The sequence below is a fragment of the Prionailurus bengalensis genome, chromosome C1, assembly GCF_016509475.1.
Source record: "Prionailurus bengalensis isolate Pbe53 chromosome C1, Fcat_Pben_1.1_paternal_pri, whole genome shotgun sequence".
Lineage (NCBI taxonomy): Eukaryota > Metazoa > Chordata > Mammalia > Carnivora > Felidae > Prionailurus > Prionailurus bengalensis.
In genome coordinates this window covers 73434824-73444823 of record NC_057345.1, presented here as the reverse complement: position 1 = coordinate 73444823, position 10000 = coordinate 73434824, and positions in this window count along the sequence as shown.

The following is a 10000-nucleotide window of genomic DNA, read 5'->3' as shown; positions in this document are numbered from 1 at the left end:
AATGAAGATGGTGCTCACCAGCTGTAGCAAGGGAGAAGGGGAATGTAAAGATGGCACTAGAAAAAGAAAATGAGTTTGTGACTGTAGGCTAGGGCAAGGCAGTGAGAGGGCCCAAAGATGACGTCCACCAGCAAGTGCAAAGTGAGGGAAACGAAAGGTGGTGCTTGTTGGAAAAAAGAACACGTTGGCCCCTGTTGGCTGGAGCAAGGCTGAAGGAGAGTGTAATGATGGTGCCCATCAGTCTGTGTCCCCAGAGAGGGTTTCAGCGTGTGTATGTCAAATTAGATGTCTGCCCCTCAGGCCAGTGCTTTCATATAAGCAGGTGAGTCTCTTTCACTTAAAATCTGAGTGCTATTAGCTCTTCTGAGCTGGGCCCTGGGATGAGTCCAAGCATGTGAGCCTCTTGAGATCCGTTTCTTAGATTGCTGCAGTCTTGTGGCAGGAGCCCCATTGGTTTTCAAAGCCACGTGTTTTGGGAGCTTGTCTCTCAGGTGCAAGTCTTTAAAGTTGGGTTGCCAAATATGGGGTTCATACCCTTTGCTCTTTAAGAACAAGCTCCAGGTTATGAATTTTCCTCTTGATTATACGTTGCCACACTTGGGGTGAGGTATATGGCAAGATTGTGCCCAGCCTTTTTTACCTGCTTCAGTGTGGCTTTTTTCTTGTTTTCCCAATGTGTAGTTTTTGCTCAGCCAGCTTTAGGTTTTTTCAGAGGAAATTATTCCATATGTGGCTGTAGATGTGGTATGCCTATGGGAAGAGGTGAGGTAAGGATCGTCTTACGTGTTGAACTGGAACCAATCCTCTTATTTTGAAAAAACAATTTTTTCATATCGAACCAATTTCAGACCAAGAAAAAAGTTGCAAGAATAGTACAAAAACTTCTGTATATCCTTTTCCAGAAAGTTCCTTCAAGCTTTCCCAATTATTCCACCAATGTCTTTAAAGCAAAAACCTCTAAGCCAAGATCAGGTGTTGTACCCATTTGTCACGTTGCTCAATCCTCCTTAAAACTGGATCAGTTCTTCATCTTTTTTTTTTTTTTAACATTCTATTCCTGCCTTTTTCTTTTTGAAGAATTAGCCACTATTCTTAAGTTGCATGATTAATACCTATTGTGTTTTATACTTTCACTGATTATATATGGATCTGTAAATGATACTAGTTTATATTTTAAACTACATAACTGTTGTCATACAGATGCATCCTTTGGTGATTAGGAATATAATACTGTTTGTTGTGTCTGTTGACTCACTGTAGATCGATACCTTTTGTATCTCGTAGCTTCTTTTTAAAAAAATAAACTTATTTTTAGTGATTTTTAAAAAATGTTTCTTCTGTCAGAGATTCTTAGGGTTATCAATGTCCAGAGACCAATTTTTATATGAACTTCTTTCTTGGCTTAGAAGTTCCAAGATTATTCAGATATTGTATATTTGAAACCCTGAGCAACTGGAATACAAATCATGATTACAGATTCTCTTGGAAGTCCATTTTTTCCCTCTTTTCAGAGTTCATTTCATGACAGAAAAGCATCCTTGTTCTCTTGATGTGCTGCGGGGGGGGGGGGGGGGGGAGATTTTGTCTAATCTACCCTTTCATTGAGGGTATAGAACTTCCCAGAGTTTTAATGTATGTAGGGGTGAGTATGAGGAAGAGCTCATCATTTCTAGTTCCCGCTTTTCTCAAGGGCTCAAAGTCTTATCTCCAGTTACCATGGGTTTGAATATTCCAGCACTTTCCTCACCCATCCCCTTCCCAACTCAAGACAGGGTCATACTGTGTGCTCCCGGCTCTGGTGTTCAGTTTCTTCTTTACTTCTGCCAGTTAAGTATTTCCTTGTAGTTTTGTAAGCTTAAGTATGTATTAAAAATATTATTTCTGCACCTCACCCAGCAAGTGTAGTAGAAGAGTTTTCATGTTACTTAGTCTGCTGGTATTAGAGATTGATTTTGATCAGCTCAGGTAACAGAAACCTGGGTAGGGTGACTCACCCAAATAGGGATTTATTTTATCACCTACTAAGAAGCTTAGAGGTAGGCAGCTTTCTTTACTTCTGTTTTGCTATTCTTAGCATGTAGCTTTCATCCTCTCTTCATAAGACGGCTTCTGTATTTCTAGGCATCACATATAAATTCAAGGCAGAAAAAAGGAAGAAAGGTGAAGGGAGAAGGGACTTGCCAACTGAAGTTGCTTTCTCTTTTTTCTAAATGAAGAAAACAGCTTTTTCATAAGCCCCATCTAGTAAACTTGTGTTTACATGTCATTGGCCAGACCTGGGTCATTTGGTTCCTTCTTAATACAATAGAGTTTGGTAAGTGCAGTGTGCCTAGTTTAAAAATTCTAACGTTTAACAAGGCGTATTGTTCTGAACAAAACAGTGGTGCTCTTGGCACACAAGAGGGTGAGAATAGTTACAGGACAAACAACTATCAATAACTGCCATGCTACTGAAGGGCAAGAACTGAAAGTCTCCTGTGCTCTTTCGACTACACTGCAACTTCCTTTCAGTTTTTAGAATGATAAATGGTGCAGCAACATAACTTGCAGATTTCAGTGCAAAACGAAAGTGTGGAGCCTCTTGTTCAAGAAGCAGGACTAAAGTGCCATTAAAAGGTACAAAGGTACTAAAATAAACTTTTTCCTTTCTTCCGTGGTCTCTGTCTCAACTTTCATATTTTTTTAATTTGCTATTTAATGTCATTCTAATCAAAGAAAAACAAAATTTAAATTGTTAGCATGTATTTACCATACATCTTCATATTATACAATGCCAGTTTTAAGATGCAAATATAAGAGCATTTAACATGTGTGCATAATTATCGAAATTACACAATTTGTATTTCATTCTTACCAAAATGGTGGAAGTGCTGTACAAATATAATTCAAATTCTAAAATTTCATTTTTTGATATATGCTCATTCTACCATTATCTTTACGTTTGGCTTATTGATGAGTGAGGAAGGACTGAAAGGAAGAGGAATTCTGGATTGTCCTATCCTTCAGTCATCCTTTTTAGTCGTATAAGTTGTTGCCAGGTTCCATGCACACTTGCCTTGTACTCTGGCTGGTCTGTTGGAATTTTTTATTCTTGGAATATTGTGAACACTGAGTGAGTGGGGCAGCAAGGACCTGCAGTGGACGCGTGTATCTGAAAGTGCTGATATGGAAAGATCTCCAAGGTGTGTTAATAAGAAAAGCAAGGTGCAGAGCAATTCGTGGGTCCTTTTGTGTAAATAAAAAAGGAATGTGTGTGCTATTTTTATATAAGTACATTGTATATGCATGACTTTTTAATAAAAACAATTTAAAGAAACTATTATAGGGGTTATCTTTGGGGTAAAAGTACAGTGGGGTAAAGAGTGAGAAGGGTTGGAGGCTTTCATTTTTCATTTTGTATCTTTCTTTACTGTTTGGATTTTCAGTGTGTGTGCGTGTGTGTGTGTATGTATGTATGTAAAAGTTCTGTAATATTTTTATTTTTTGGATTTTAGAATAGCAATTTTATTGATTTAATAATTATGATTTCTACTCATTAAAAATATTCAAAGAGCACAGATGTGGACAAAGAAGAAAGAAACCAGCAACCCAAGTACCACCACCCACAAATAGTCAATGTTAATATTTGGTGAAGATCTTTCTTTGCAAATATAGATGAAGCATGAGGGTGAGAGAGACACCACAGAAAGAAAGAGAGGAAACAGAGAAAGAATTATAAAAGGTATTAAGTTGGATTTACTTGCATTTGAGAGAAAAAAAAAAACTGGAATAAAAAGTGAATAGGAGCGCCTGGGTGGCTCAGTAGTTTAAGTGTTTGACTTTGGCTCAGGTCATGATCTCCCAGTTTGTGGTGTTGAGTCCTAAGTCAGGTTCTGTGATGGCAGTGCAGAGCTTGGGATTTTCTCTTTCTCTGCCCCTCCACCACTTGTGCGCACCATGCTCGCTCTCTCTCTCTCTCTCTCTCTCTCAAAAAATAAATAAACTTAAAAAAAAATGGATAGCTAAACCTCATTTATTTCTTCTACACGAGAGATACTAGATCCTAAAAAACCCCTCATTAGAGTCATTTTGTGTGAGTTTTTTTCCTTCTTTTTAAAAAGCATCCGTTGCAACCTTAGACATTATCTATTAACTTATTATATTAAAGGTGAGATGATGAGAACTCACTTTTTTTTTTTACTTTTCCTTTGTCTCCCTACGGCCGTACATATCATTTATTATTTTTACTTTTCACTCAGGAGTTAAACAAAGAGTTAGCATTAATGTCCAGTGTTATTGAAAGATGTAGGAAAACAAGTACTCCCATACACTGTTGGAGGAAGTATACACCGATAAAGACATCTGGAATGGTAATTTGCATGTTTGTCAAAATTTACAATATATAAGCTCTTTGACTCAGTAATTCCACTAACAGGAATCTACCCAAAGACATATTTATACAAAGAGAAGTATACAAATATTATTTTGCAATACTGGTTTTAGTAGTAAAAACTCAGAAACAACTTAAATGTTAATCTGTAAGGAAATGGTTTTATGACTTGTAGTGCTTTCATAATGTAGACTACTGTACAATTGTTAAAAGAATTATGGAGACAAACATACTAAAATGGAAAAAAACCTGTAAGTTATATTGGTAAGGGAAAAAGTAAGTCATATAGTATACATACAGTGTGATTTGGTTTATTTATTCATATGCCTACATTAGTACAGAATGGTACACACAGAAAAAGGGACAAAGAGTGGGAAGGGCCTAGCAGGATAAAGGGGAAGTTTCACATTTAATCATATATACTTAAAAACTGCTCTAGTGTTTTACAACAGAAATATATACATTGTATAAAAGGCAGAGAGGAAGAGGAAAAAAGAAAAAAAACCCACCAGAATTCCAGCCTCTTCTCAAAAACTTATTATGTGAGAATAAGGAATTGAATTAATTTTGTTTGGTATTTCATGTTTAAGAATTAATATAATTTTTAAATCTGCATTACATTTCAAATGAAAAATTGTGATGCAATCCACATGGCTTGCCATAGATACTAGCCAACAAGCTGAAACTTTTCTTCACCTCAAAATGACATAATTTCTTTCCTATTATGCTTAGGATTTTGGAATAATTTGGTTCACCACACCCATTAATCCTGAATAAAGTGCTAGTTTAGTGGCAATGTTATTCTCTTTTAAAGTGTTTCTTAGTGGGGCGCCTGGGTGGCTCAGTCGGTTAAACGTCCGACTTCAGCTCAGGTCACGATCTCGCGGTCTGTGAGTTCGAGCCCCGCGTCGGGCTCTGGGCTGATGGCTCAGAGCCTGGAGCCTGCTTCCGATTCTGTGTCTCCCTCTCTCTCTGCCCCTCCCCCGTTCATGCTCTGTCTCTCTCTGTCTCAAAAATAAATAAAACGTTAACAAAAAAAATTAAAATAAAAATAAAAAAATAAAGTGTTTCTTAGAAATAGTTTGCCCTTTATGCCCGTGTTTTCACTGGGAGGACTTAATATTCATTCCACTATAAAATAAGACTTGGTTGTAATTTTATTTTATACTTTAGTTAGTGGTATTACTTTGTGACTTGGGATGAAGATAAAAAGGAAGAGTAAAATAACAGGTTGGCTCACATTGTTGTCAGTTTGGTTAATGTGACTCATACTAGCAATAAACTTCCTATCCTGAAGGGTACATATCAGTTATTTACTGATGCTTTGAGGTATGGGAGGAAGGAGACAATATCATCAAATGAAGTGGTATAAGTTTAAATTATTAAGTTCCCAAGGAAAATTTCAAAAGGACCCACTTTTCTGTTGCTTACCAATCAGATCAACTAGCAAACACCTATTATGAGCAATCCCTATGATAAATTTAATGGACACCAACCAATAAAAGATTGTCCTTCTGCCAAAGAACAGGCGCACATATGATATTATGGAAAGTCAAGTCTAAGAAAGTCTACTTTGAAGGCATTCAAGTGGTCAGTGAAGTTAAGGATATCCAGAAGTCTTGCTAAGAAGTACAAAACATGATCCTTGTGTTCTGAGGGCTTACAATCTGGTTTTATTCACATGCAAAGAAAACCTACACTGTGAAGCTATGTATTGCCAAGTATTAATTGAGTAGAGCAGAAAAGTGCTTTGGCAAATCATAGAAGGGACACATCATTACTACACATGAAGTGTCAGGTAAACCTCACAGCACGAGACATGAGAAATCTAATAATGTCTGGAAGGCAATTAGAAATAGATAATTAAGGCTTAAGAAAGAACACTGGGTTAAAGATACAGAGTTTAGAGTCACTTGCATAGATGTGATAGATGATGTTTCCATTAGGAGATATACAGAGTGAGAAGGAAAGGACAATTAAAACCTAAAGAAAATAGTAAGAGTGTGAAAATAAGGATAGATTAAAAAAGAACATCCAGAAATTTACAATATATCCATTTAAAGTAATTTTATGGATTGATTAATAGCTTATTAGATACAGATGAAGAGATATGAGTAGATGCAAGAGAGTTCTTACAAAATTATACAGAAGGCAGCATGGAGAAATACGAAATGAAAAGTATGAATTAAGAACCTGAGGGTAGACTGAGGAAGTTCAATATATTATCCAACAAAATTTCCAGAAAGCAAGATGAGAAAGGAGAGAGACAAATTTGATGAGATAATGGTTGATAATATCCCAGAATTGATGAAATCATGTTTCAAAGTCATGGAGTCTCAAGCTGAGTAAATAAAAAAGCACACCCTAGGCGTGTTGCAGTGAAATTGTAGTGCAGCAAAGGCAAAGATAAAATTTAGAAAAGAGTCATATAAAAGACAGATTACCCATGAAAAAATAACAACTATTAGATCAGCAACAGAGCAGCAACAGATTTCCCAAGAACAATAGTAGAAGCCAGAGGTTAATTAAATGTATCTTCAAAGAGTTGAGGAAAAGCTAATAAACTTAGAATATGCAACTAAACCGTCACTTCAGAGTGCCAAACAATGGCACTTCTCAGACAAAGACAGAAAATCTTCCTCTCCCAGACTGTCACTGAAAGATTAAAATATTCACATCAAGACTATACATTGTTTAAAGATGTATTCATACATATTATGTACATATGATACATGTGCAGTTCAGAAAGTGGTAAAAGTATTAAAGCATGGGAATGAGAAACACCTAAATCAAAATAGTGATTATCCATGGGAGAAGGTAAGAGAATAGAACTGGACCTTCCTTTGTATTTCTTAAGCTAGTGTATATAGGCGTTCATTATATTAAGGCTTTTTTTTTTTGTCGATTTGAAATATATTTTAAAGGGCAGGAAAGTTTTAAGAAAAAGAATAATCTACAATATCAAACATCGCACCAGAAAATGAGAACAGAAAATTCCACAGATTTCCATACTAAAACACCACTGAATATGTGCCAGAGAATTGTTTTCCTAGAGAAGGGTGAATGGGAACATCTTTCCAGCCTGCCTACATCTGCTCCCATCCTTTGTTCTTCTCACCTGTTAGAATAAAAAAGCTGTCCTTCTGCACATTGAAGATCAGTCCTTTCGCTGTGTGTTCTGGATCCTACCTCTCTCATCTTTTTGGGACTCATACATTTATCCCTTTTTTCTCTTATATTTTCTTTCATATATATCACCCCTTCTACTAGTTCCTTACCATTTTACATTTTAAACTCTTCCCAAATTGCCACAAAATCAAACACTGCCTCTATTCATTCTCACAACCTCATTCCAACCACTGCCTTATTTATCTTCTTCCCATGTCAGCCAAAGATCTTAAAAGCATTATCTCTGATTAGTGTCTCAATGTCTGTACCTCCCACTTAGCCTCCCACTCTGAATGTACTCCTCCCCACTCACCCAACAAAAATTACTCTATGTGATGTCTCTGTCTTGTTCTCTCACCATTGCTTGGTATTCTGCACCACTTCCTTCTCGTTCACCATCATAACACATGCAATATTTAAGGAGCACCATATTCCAGTCACTTTGTTAAGTACTTTGTGTGCATTATTTGCTTCTTGAAACCTCTCTTCCTTTGGCTTCTGTCGTATAATACTCCTCTGATTTCCTTCTACTGCTCAAGTAGGTGCCCTTCAGTTTCTTTGCTTATCCTCATCTCTGTGGCCTTTTTTCCTCTTTTCTTTTCTTTTTTTTAAAGTTCATTTAGTTTTTGGAGAGAGAGAGAGGATCCCAAGCAGGCTCCATGCTGTCTGTGCAGAGCCCAACGCAGGGCTCAAAGTCATGAACCGTGAGACCATGACCTGAGCCAAAACTAAGAGTCGGACACTAAACGGACTGAGCCACCCAGGAGCCCCTCTCCAGTCTTTAATAGATAAAGTTCTTCAAAAGCATCATCCTTATTCCTTGACTCTTCTCACTTTATACCACAGATAATTGCCTCATTCATGTATAACTATCTATACAGAGATGACTCCTAATTTTATTTTTAATTCATTAATATTCCAACATGTAAATCTTTGAAAATAAGAACTCCTTCTTTTGGTAAAACATAACCATAATACCATTCTTATACCTAAAAGAAAATTAACCATAATTCCTTGATATTAGCAAGTAGCTGGTCAGTGAGCAACTTTCCAATTGTCTCATAAATATCATAACATTTTCCAAATTTTATAAATTCAGGTTCTAATCCAGTTTTTCTCCTGATTGCAAACTTTTAGTGTTAATATTATCAGAATAAAGAGGAAAATCTGTAACCTGTCCTGCAAATTCTGCGTGATTTGTTTCCTGGCTTAACTGGTCAGCCAGATCAATAGAATCAAAGCTAGAAATCTCAAATGTTGTTTCACATCCAGTATCTTAAGTGGACATACAACTGATAATACCAAGTCAGAAAAGGATCTGAAACCCTCATGGTGAAATTTGCATCTTCTGGAGTTTGTTTTGACCCAAAGGAGGGAGTTGAGAAATATTGATGAGGGAAGTGATACATGTCTAGCTCATCGAAGGCAAATTAAAAGGCCTCAGTAGACATTACCTTTGGACAGCTTGCCACGTGTGCTCCACACCAATCTCCCAGGGTTTGGGGGAAATTGAACACAATTGAAACTGTTTTCTGTGTTATCCCTGGACAACCTTACAAGCACAGACTGCCTAGACTGACTTCTTTGCTACCAGCTAATTAGTTTATTTCTAAAGATGTGCAAACAAGACTCAGTTTTCCTAGACTGTCTGCATTTTTTTCTCTCAGAAGTACAGTTCTTTGCTTTTCCTTGACAACAATCTAATTAATGACTGTCTCCCTCTATGTAACAAAATTTGTTTGCAGGTAGATAAATGTCTCTGAGTTATTTATTCTTTGATAAAGCTTGGTTTCACTCTCAAATCTTTCTTCATTCTTTCTCACCTCAATACCTCTACCTATTCAATTGTTCAAGATGGAAATAATGGAGTATTTTCAGTGATTTCTTGTTCCTCCCTTCTAGCTCCTTTCCATTTTTTTACATATGAAATTTATTGTCAAATTGGTTTCCATACAACACCCAGTGCTCATCCCAACAGGTGCCCTCCTCAATGCCCATCACCCACCCTCTCCTCCCTCCCACCCCGCATCAACCGTCAGTTTATTCTCAGTTTTTATCTAGCTCCTTTCCAATATCCAATTCATCACCAGAATCTGAATCTACTTTCAAAATGTATCTTGATAGTAACCACTGTAGTCTGAGCCCAAACCATCTATTGTTAGCACTGTTGAAATTCTCTCCCAGTGGGTCGTATTTGTTCTTCCTACATTCACATTCATCTCCTTCCATTTCATTTCCCTGTAGGAGCAATAGTGTTCCTTTAAAACCCTATTATTTGGGGCGCCTGGGTGGCTTAATCGGTTAAGTGTCTAACTCTTGATTTTGGCTCAGGTCATGATCTCATGGTTTGTGGGATAGAGCCCTGCGTCAGCTCTGTGCCGGCAGCTTGGAGCCTGCTTGGGATTTGCTCTCTCCTCTCTCTCTGGCTCCCTCTCCACTCTGTGTCCAAATAAATAAACATTA